Here is an 8,906-nt window from a genome sequence, read left to right as displayed (position 1 = left end):
CTATAGATATTACGGGCCTATAATCCGTCATAGGGCTGTTAGGAGTTCAGTTATGCGACCTCTCACTTTCAGCTCCTCAACCCAACTGCCAGTCCTTCTCTCAGACCAGAATAGATCAAGGGGAGTCTCTGGAGCTCCCCCTTCTGGCCGGAGATGGTAGTGCAGTCTTGCTATTCTAGTATTTGTATTTGGTGTCAATAACTATTTTTGTGGCAAATACCCCTAGGGGCGCCACAAGTCTGTTACTGTTCACCGCAAAACAGGGTTGTTTTTTCTGTGATCAAAAGGCATTTCATTGGGGTCTGACCTTCTTTACCAAAATAAAAAAAGGTTATCGGAAAACTTCGAACCCCAGCTTGGCCCCTGGGTGTATACATCTCGTCCACATGTGTATCTCAGTTTTCCTTACCCGCTGAAGCTGTTATTGGTATGAAAACTGATAAAATATCTATCCTCTTGAATAGTGGGGCGAGAGCCAATATAGTGGATGCTCTGTTCGCATGGGACTTTGACCTTTCCTGTACTATCTCCACAAAGATCCAAGCTTCAGAGAGTGGTAGCTCTGTAGTAACTGTTTGGTTAAGAATTCATGGAGATAAGAACAGAAGGGACACTATTTTAGGTATTTACTATATGCCACCTGGCCAGAGTGAAGATATGGATGAACTCTTTTTACATCAGAAATCTCAGTTCTCAAGAAAGTATGTCAGTTAAAATTTCCCATGATCGCTATCTAGATATTTCTTGGAAATCTCTCTCAGGCAAAAGTAATGGGTCCAAAAAATTCTCATCTTCTCCAGCTGACAACTTTATCTTTCAAAAGGTAGAAGAGAGAACAAGAGGATCTGCAATCTTCCACCTAATTCTTACTCGCGTGGTGATAAAAATTGTTGGTACCCCTTGTTTAATACCAGAAAAAAACACAATGGTTACACAAATAACTTGAATCTGACAAAAGTAATAATAAATTAAAAATTTATAAAAATGAACAAATTAAAGTCAGACATTGCTTTTCAACCATGCTTCAACAGAATTTTAAAAAAATAAAACTCATGAAATAGGCCTGGACAGAAATGATGGTACCTTTAACCTTATATGTTGTTGCACAACCTTTTGAGGCAATCACTGCAATCAAACGATTCCTGTAACTGTCAATGAGACTTCTGCATCTCTCGACAGGCATTTTGGCCCACTCCTCAAGAGCAAACTGCTCCAGTTGTCTCATGTTTGAAGGTTGCCTTTTCCAGACAGCATGTTTCAGCTCTTTCCAAAGATGCTCAATAGGATTTAGGTCAGGGCTCATAAAAGGCCACTTCAGAATAGTCCAATGTTTTCCTCTTAGCCATTCTTAGGTGTTTTTAGCTGTGTGTTTTGAGTCATTATCCTGGTGCAAGACCCTATGACCTGCAACTGAGACCAAGTTTTCTGACACTGGGCAGTACATTTCTCTCTAGAATCCCTTTATAGTCTTGAGATTCCACTGTACCCTGCGCAGATTCTGCATACCCGGTGCCAAATGCAGCAAAGCAGCCCAAGAACATAACAGAGCCTCTTCCATGTTTCACAGTAGGGACAGTGTTCTTTTCTTGATATGCTTCATTTTTCCATCTGTGAACATAGAGCCGATGTGCCTTGCCAAAAAGTTCCATTTTTGTCTCATCTGTCCATAGTACATTCTCCCAGAAGCTTTGTGACTTGTCAACATGAATTTTGGAAAATTCCAGTCTGGCGTTTTTATGATTTTTTTCAACAATGGTGTCCTTCTTGGTCATCTCCCACGAAGTCAACTTTGGATCAGACAACAACAGATGGCACCATCTGACACTGATGTTCCTTGAACTTGAAGTTTACCTTTAATCTGTTTAGAAGTTTTTCTGGGCTCTTTTGTTACCATTCATATTGGATGTCTTCCTGGAGCAGAACAATATTGTATCATACAATTATTAGGTTCTGTAGAAGGACGTAGATCTGGGGATTTATTATGATGGAATATAGGCTGAACTGGATGGACAAATGTCTTTTTTCGGCCTTACTAACTATGTTACTGTGTTACTATGTTACTATATTATCTGTTTCTTCGATTTGTCATCAATTTTCCTCCTGCAGCCACGTCCAGGGAGGTTGGCTACAGTCCCATGGATCTGAAATTTCTGAATAATATGTGCAACTGTAGTCACAGGAACATCAAGCTGCTTGGAGATGGTCCAACTTTTACCTTTAACATGTTTGTCTATAATTTTCTTTCTAATCTCTTGAGACAACGCTTTCCTTCACTTCCTCTGGTCAATGTTGAGTGTGATACACATCATGTCACCAAACAGCACAGTGAGTATCTGTAGCCCTATATACAGGCCCACTCACTGATTCCAAGATTGTACACCTGTGATGCTAATTAGTGAACACACCATGATTTAACATGTCCCTTTTGTCACATTATTTCTGTCCAGGCCTATTTCATGAGTTTTACTTTTTTTTAAATTCTGCATGGTTCAAAAGTAATGTCTTAATGACTTTAATTTGTTCATTTTCATAGATTTTTAAGTTATTATTACTTTTGTCAGATTCAAGTTACTTCTGTGACCATTTTGAGTTTTTCTGTCATTAAACAAAGGGTATCAACAATGTTGACCACGTGTGTACCAACAGGTAGGAAATGGTTGAGGAAGTAAAGGTGGTTGGGAATTTAGGAGACAGCGATCATGCTATCCTCAAATTTTGGATTACAAGAGGAGGAAGACCAGCGAGGGCTCAGACTTTAACCCTAGAACGCATACCTGGGGCCTCGCAGGCCCGCTAGGTTAATTGATTTCCATTTTCTGCAAGATTACTTTAGTTAGAATTCTGAAACTCTAGGTATTCCTCAGGTATATAGTTGTTAGTAATTTCCAGTTGTTCATATATTTTTATGTTACAGGCATTTCGGTATAACAACTCTTTTTTGGCAATACCATATTCACATACCTGGGGCCTTTTAGGCCTGTACTAGGTTTACATGTGATTACAAGAGATGTTTTCTGTAAATTTTTTTCAAATGACATTGTAGATGAGGTAGTTTTGTGTACTAACTTAGAAGGAAAACGTATCGCTTCAGTAAGATAAAAAAACATGTAAAAATATAACAAAAGAGGAACTATGCTTATATTGCCCTTATAGTGAAACTCATCCAGAATTCCATGCCAACAGGAAGGACAAGAGACGTCTATTCTTGACGGAAATTTGCTATGAACTATTAATGCCTACCATGATGGAGCGAAGCAACACGAAATGCTTGCAAAGGCAAACTAGGGAAGCTATGATCCGATGTGGTATACATTTTCAGGAACATCCAGAGCCAAGAGAAAAAAAAAAGAAAGCGTTTTTATATTTGTCCAGGAAAGGAAATCTGAGCGTATCTGTACGCTCCTTAGCTGGGGTCACCAGGAGGTCAGATCCATTACGGATCCCCTCCTGGCAGACCCCAGTGCCGCTAGTGGGAATGCATCCTTACTTTGCAATTTCAAATAAACTTTGAAAAATATTTTTATTTGAGTTATTCCATGTTAATTGCACACAGGCCTAAAAGGCCCCAGGTATGTGAAAGTGTAGATTTTTATGGTCATGCGTTCTAGGGTTAAAGGTTGGTCTTCAGAAAGGCTGATTTTAGTGGACTCAGAAAGAGGGTAGGTAAGGTCCAATTGCTGGTTGTTCTAAAAGACAGAAATGTCAAAAAAAGATGGGAGATTTTGAAGAATTGGAAGCATTTACAGAGACCAGGGTGGATGAACACAGAACTCAATCACTTAAAAAAGAAATGTATATCAAATGGAAAGAGGGAAGCATATCTAAAGAAGAACACAATGTTGTTTGCCAGTTAGACTTGCAAGGAAGACCAAAAGGATTTTGAGGGTATGTCAAAAGCAAAACAAAAATCAAAGATACGATAGGATTTTTACAGGATGAAAAGGGTGAAGTGGTCAAAAATGATGTTGAGAAGACTGAACTTTTAAATTCCTATTTTGCATCTCTAAGAAAGCAATTGTAACAGCAACTGATCTTCATGGTGCCATAGAAGGAATAAAATAATCCACACTATCTATAAACAGAGAGATGGTGAGGGAACACTTCGCTAATGTAAAAAAATGTAAATATCCTGGTCCAGATGAATTACATCCTAGGGTACTAATTATGCAAATTGTCTCTTCAGCATATTTCCCAGAGGCGCATTGCGGCTTTAAGTCTCATCTCGGCATGCTTAGCACATCAATCTCCGCAAGGAGATTGCATAACCACTAGCCAGAATTTTTCAAAAATCCTAGAAAACAGGAGATTTTCAAGAAGATTGCAGAAGGGCAAATTTTGTCCCTATCTTCAAAAAAGGAAAGAAGATGGAACTAGAAAATTACAGGCTAGTGAGTCTTACTTCTATACCAGGAAAATATTTTAACTAATTATTAAAACAGCAAGTATGTAAGTACCTGGATAAGAATACAGTAACTAACCAGAGCCAGCATGAGTTTGTAGCAAACACGTCATGCCAGACTAATCTAATTTCCTTCTATGATGGACCACTGACTGGATGGATCAGAGAAATGCGGTAGATATAGTATATCTTATCTTCAGGAAAGCATTTGATAAAGTATCTCATACTATTCTTATTGAAAAAATGAGCAAGTATGGGATTGACAAGGCTACAGTTAGGTGGATTCATAACTGGCTCTGTGATCATACTCAAGGAGTGATAATAAATGGCTGCACATTCTAAATGATGTATACAAGGGAACAGAAGGTAAACTGATAAATTTGCAGAAAATGCAAAGGAAGGAGGGATAACTAACACTAGAGAAGACCAAGAAAGGATTCAGAAGGCTATAGATAATCTTGAGCAATCAGCAGCAACTAATAGAATGATATTTATCAAGGAGAAATGCAAGATTCTACATCCGGGCAAGAAAAACAAAAATTACATCTACAGAATGGTAGAAACAGAACTAAGCAACAGCACTTGTTAAAGACTTGGGAGTACTAATATATCACAGACTGCGCATGAGTCAACAGTGTGATGCAGAAGCAAAAAAGGCAAACACAGTTCTAGGATGTATTAAGAGAAGCATAGAGTCTAGATCACATGAAGTAATTATCCCCTTCTACTCCTTAGTTAGGCCTCATCTGGAATACTGCACCACAACAATGATGGAAAATCCGCAGGCAAAGCCACCTCAAAAATGACTGCCAGTGTATTCCTATATTGGTTTTACCTGGCAAAACTTGTAGGCTGTGCCAGTTGTCTAAAATGCAGCGTGTGCACATACCACACTGTTTTAATTTCCTTGAATTGTTGGATTTGCTGTGTTTTTTTAAATCAAAGTATTCAATTCTTTCAGTGTTTTTTTTTCACCCATTCAAATGAATGCTTAAAAACCATATAAAAAAAATGGGCATAATGTACACAGCGGTTTTACTGCCAACACACTGCAGTTTTAGAGTAGAAAAGAGCAGCAACAATGCACTGTGTGAACATACCCTTAACATAGTTTTTTTAATTAACTCTAGGTGGGTTGGGGCGCAATTTACCTAATATGCCTAGGGCACCAAAATACGTTGTAACAACCCTGGTCCTATCACATAAAATTTTTAGTTCCCCTTAAATAGTTCAGACAGATTTGCTGCTTAAAACTCCAGGTAATTTTTGGATTACTTTATCCACATGGGACTGGACAACCCTCTTAACATGCTTTATATTCAAGCAGAATTTATGCGGGTAAGAAGCACTGCAATGATGGCAACTTTGCAATATCTAGGGAAGAAAGCCTTCTGTGAACATATAGCGATAATGAGACCATAGAAGGCCCTCTATTTTTCTGTGTGTTTTCCTTTGGGTTAGTATAGTTTAATTTAAATTAAAATTTATACAGCAGAAAATCAATTCAATTTCACAATAACAATAGTTTTCTGCAATCACATCCTGCACAGTGAAGCCTCTGAGATTTACCGTAGATAACACAGTAGGATGAGTCATCCATATGCAAAGAGCCAGAAGTTTTATATTTGTATTCCATTCATTCCCGAGGGCAGGGATGATTTTTCCTGTGAAATAATCATCATAAAACAGGAATTGCATCAGGCGCTATAAAACAACATTACTCAAAAGTATTTCTACATTTAGGAAGGACACCTATGCAATACCTAGTAAAATGTATGCCACAGGACGTCAATGAAGTCGGTTACTCAACAGTCAAACATGAGACCACAGTGTATTCGTTATGAGGATATGATTAATCTATGTCCTTTATGTATCAGATTTAGGGCCACTTAATAAGTTTTAACTATAGCAAAATGTTGGCATCTTCCATGCTAACAGTCCGAACGGGACACGGCATGGTTCGAAGTAGGGTGAGGCATCGAACAAGGTTGCATCCTGTCACCATTTTTCTTCAATTTATATGCACAAGCTATTTTCAAGAATGCTGGACTTCCTTAAAAAGAAGAAATCAAAATATATGGACAAATCATCAAGAATCTTAAATACACAGATGATACAATATTGATAGTAACAAGCATAGATGGAATGAAGGACTTATTTTGGAGTGTCAAGATGGAAAGCTCAAACATGGGACTTCAACTCAATACAAAGAAGACTACTATATTGACTACTGCCAAGTATGACTGGGACACATTTGACATGAACGGCAATGAACTGGAAGTTATAATAAAGGACTTCAACCTACTCGGGGAGATGATTACTCAAGACGCAGCAACAACACCGCATGTCAATAGAAGAGCCATGGCCAAATCAGCAACAAAGTCACTCGACAAGGTCTTCTAATCAATGAACATTTCACTGACGATGAAGACACAGTATGTAGTTTGATATTTTCTGTGGAAATATACAGATGAGAAAACTGGAGGATAAAGAAACAAGATAGAAAAATCGACACCTTCAAAGGGTGGTGCTAGAGAAAGATGTTTTCAATAATGTTATCATGGATGACAAAAGAAACAAATTAATTTTGGAACAAATTAAGCCAGTCATGTCATTCTAATTAAGGATCGCCAAGCTACGACTTAACTGCTTTGGACACATCATATGAATACAGAAAACAATGTAGAAGGACATCATGGTCGAAAGAATAGAAGAACAAGGTGAAGATGAAGACCAGCAACCCGAAAGCTTGATAAAATCAAAATAATGGCAGAGAAAGCAATGGCAGACCTATCTATGCTTGCACAATATCGATCTTACTACAGATCGTTCATCCATCAAGTTGCCATGGCTCGAGACCAAGGCGAAGGTCGTTAAATAATAATCCATGCTAAGCACTGCCAGGCTGTTCATAATTTCATTAGTTATTCTCGATTAGGTTTTTCTTACTTCTTACTCAGAAGGGCAGAACCACTGGGGCTCAGCAGTTAGCAATGTAGCTTTGCAGCACTGGGGTCTTGGGTTCAAAACTCACTATGGTCAACATTTGCAAGGAGTTTGTATGTTCTCCCCTTGTTTGTGAGAGTTTCCTCTGGGTACTCTGGTTTCCTGCTACAGTCAAAAGAAAAAAAAACTGATACTGATTTTAGCTTATTAGCCCCAGTGGGGACAGTGATAATGTCTGTAAAGTGCTGGGAAAATTAATGGTGTTGAATAAGTAAAATAAATATACCTTGTAAAATAGGGGATCAAGATATAGTAATCTGATACACACCAGTGTGATGCTATAAGATATAGGTGCCTGTTAGGAGGGTAGCTATGAAGTAGAGATTTGCACTACCAATATTATGTAACGATTTGTGGTGTATATATATATGGAGAAAAGAACAGCATCCATATAAATCCTCTATTAGGGACATAGATGGAGAAAGAAGGGGAAACCCCTGACGAAGGATACGCTCCGAAGCGCGCGTCAGGGAGTGCGCCGCACTTGAACCAAGGACCAACCAGGTAATTACCTTGCTTCCTCAAGGTAATCAGACTACTATATCTTGATCCCCATTGTTTAGCAGATACCGCCTATCTGTCTACTGAAATCTACCTCTATCTTATACATTGGTCCATGTAGGACAAAATAACTCCCCCACACCTCTTCTCTCTCTCCCTCCCTCCTCCTTTTCCAATTAAGGAGTTATGTGATTCACTTTGAATGTTATTACATTTTACCTTGTGGTTCAGTTTTTAATCATATGTATTGTATTTTATGTGCAATATAATATATTGTAATTTTTCTGTTCACTACAAGTGCGGGCACCTCTTTGTTTGTAGTGCTATTGTATACTACTCATGATAATATAGGTATTTTATCCTTTCACCGAGGTTCCACACTGTTCTATTGATCTTAAGTTCAGTGTTCTCTTATTGGTTCACATCATTTTCCGATTGGTCTACCATTCATCCGCACTACTTAGGTGGTGTAATTAACTACTTCTAGTTGATGCACAGGGTGGGCCATGTATATGGATACACCTAAATAAAATGGGAATGGTTGGTGATATCAACTTCCTGTTTGTGGCACATTAGTATATGGGGGGGGGAACTTTTCAAGATGGAGATGGGTGGTGAATATGGCGGCCTTTTTTTAAGTCGGCCATTTTGGATCCAACTTTTTTTTTTCCAAGGGGAAGAGGGTCATGTGACACATCAAACTTATTGAAAATTTCACAAGAAAAACAATGGTGTGCTTGGTTTTAACGTAACTTTATTCTTTCATGATTTATTTACAAGTTTCTCTTTGTTTACAGCCATTGACATGTCACAGAGGTTAACACGTGAGGAGCGGATAGAAATTGTGTTGGATGTCTGGTGAACGCAGTACCCAGGACATTGCAGAAGATTTCAATGCAAGACACCCTACGCAAGAAAACTGTCACCATTCCCATGTTATGTAGATGTATCCATATAAGTGGCCCACCCAAAAAAGTTTGCCATTGTTCATCACTGAACA

Source organism: Ranitomeya variabilis, chromosome 2 (genome assembly GCF_051348905.1).
Source record: "Ranitomeya variabilis isolate aRanVar5 chromosome 2, aRanVar5.hap1, whole genome shotgun sequence".
In the NCBI taxonomy this organism is placed as follows: domain Eukaryota; kingdom Metazoa; phylum Chordata; class Amphibia; order Anura; family Dendrobatidae; genus Ranitomeya; species Ranitomeya variabilis.
The sequence above is the reverse complement of the archived record's forward strand: the minus strand, read 5'-3'. Positions refer to the sequence as shown.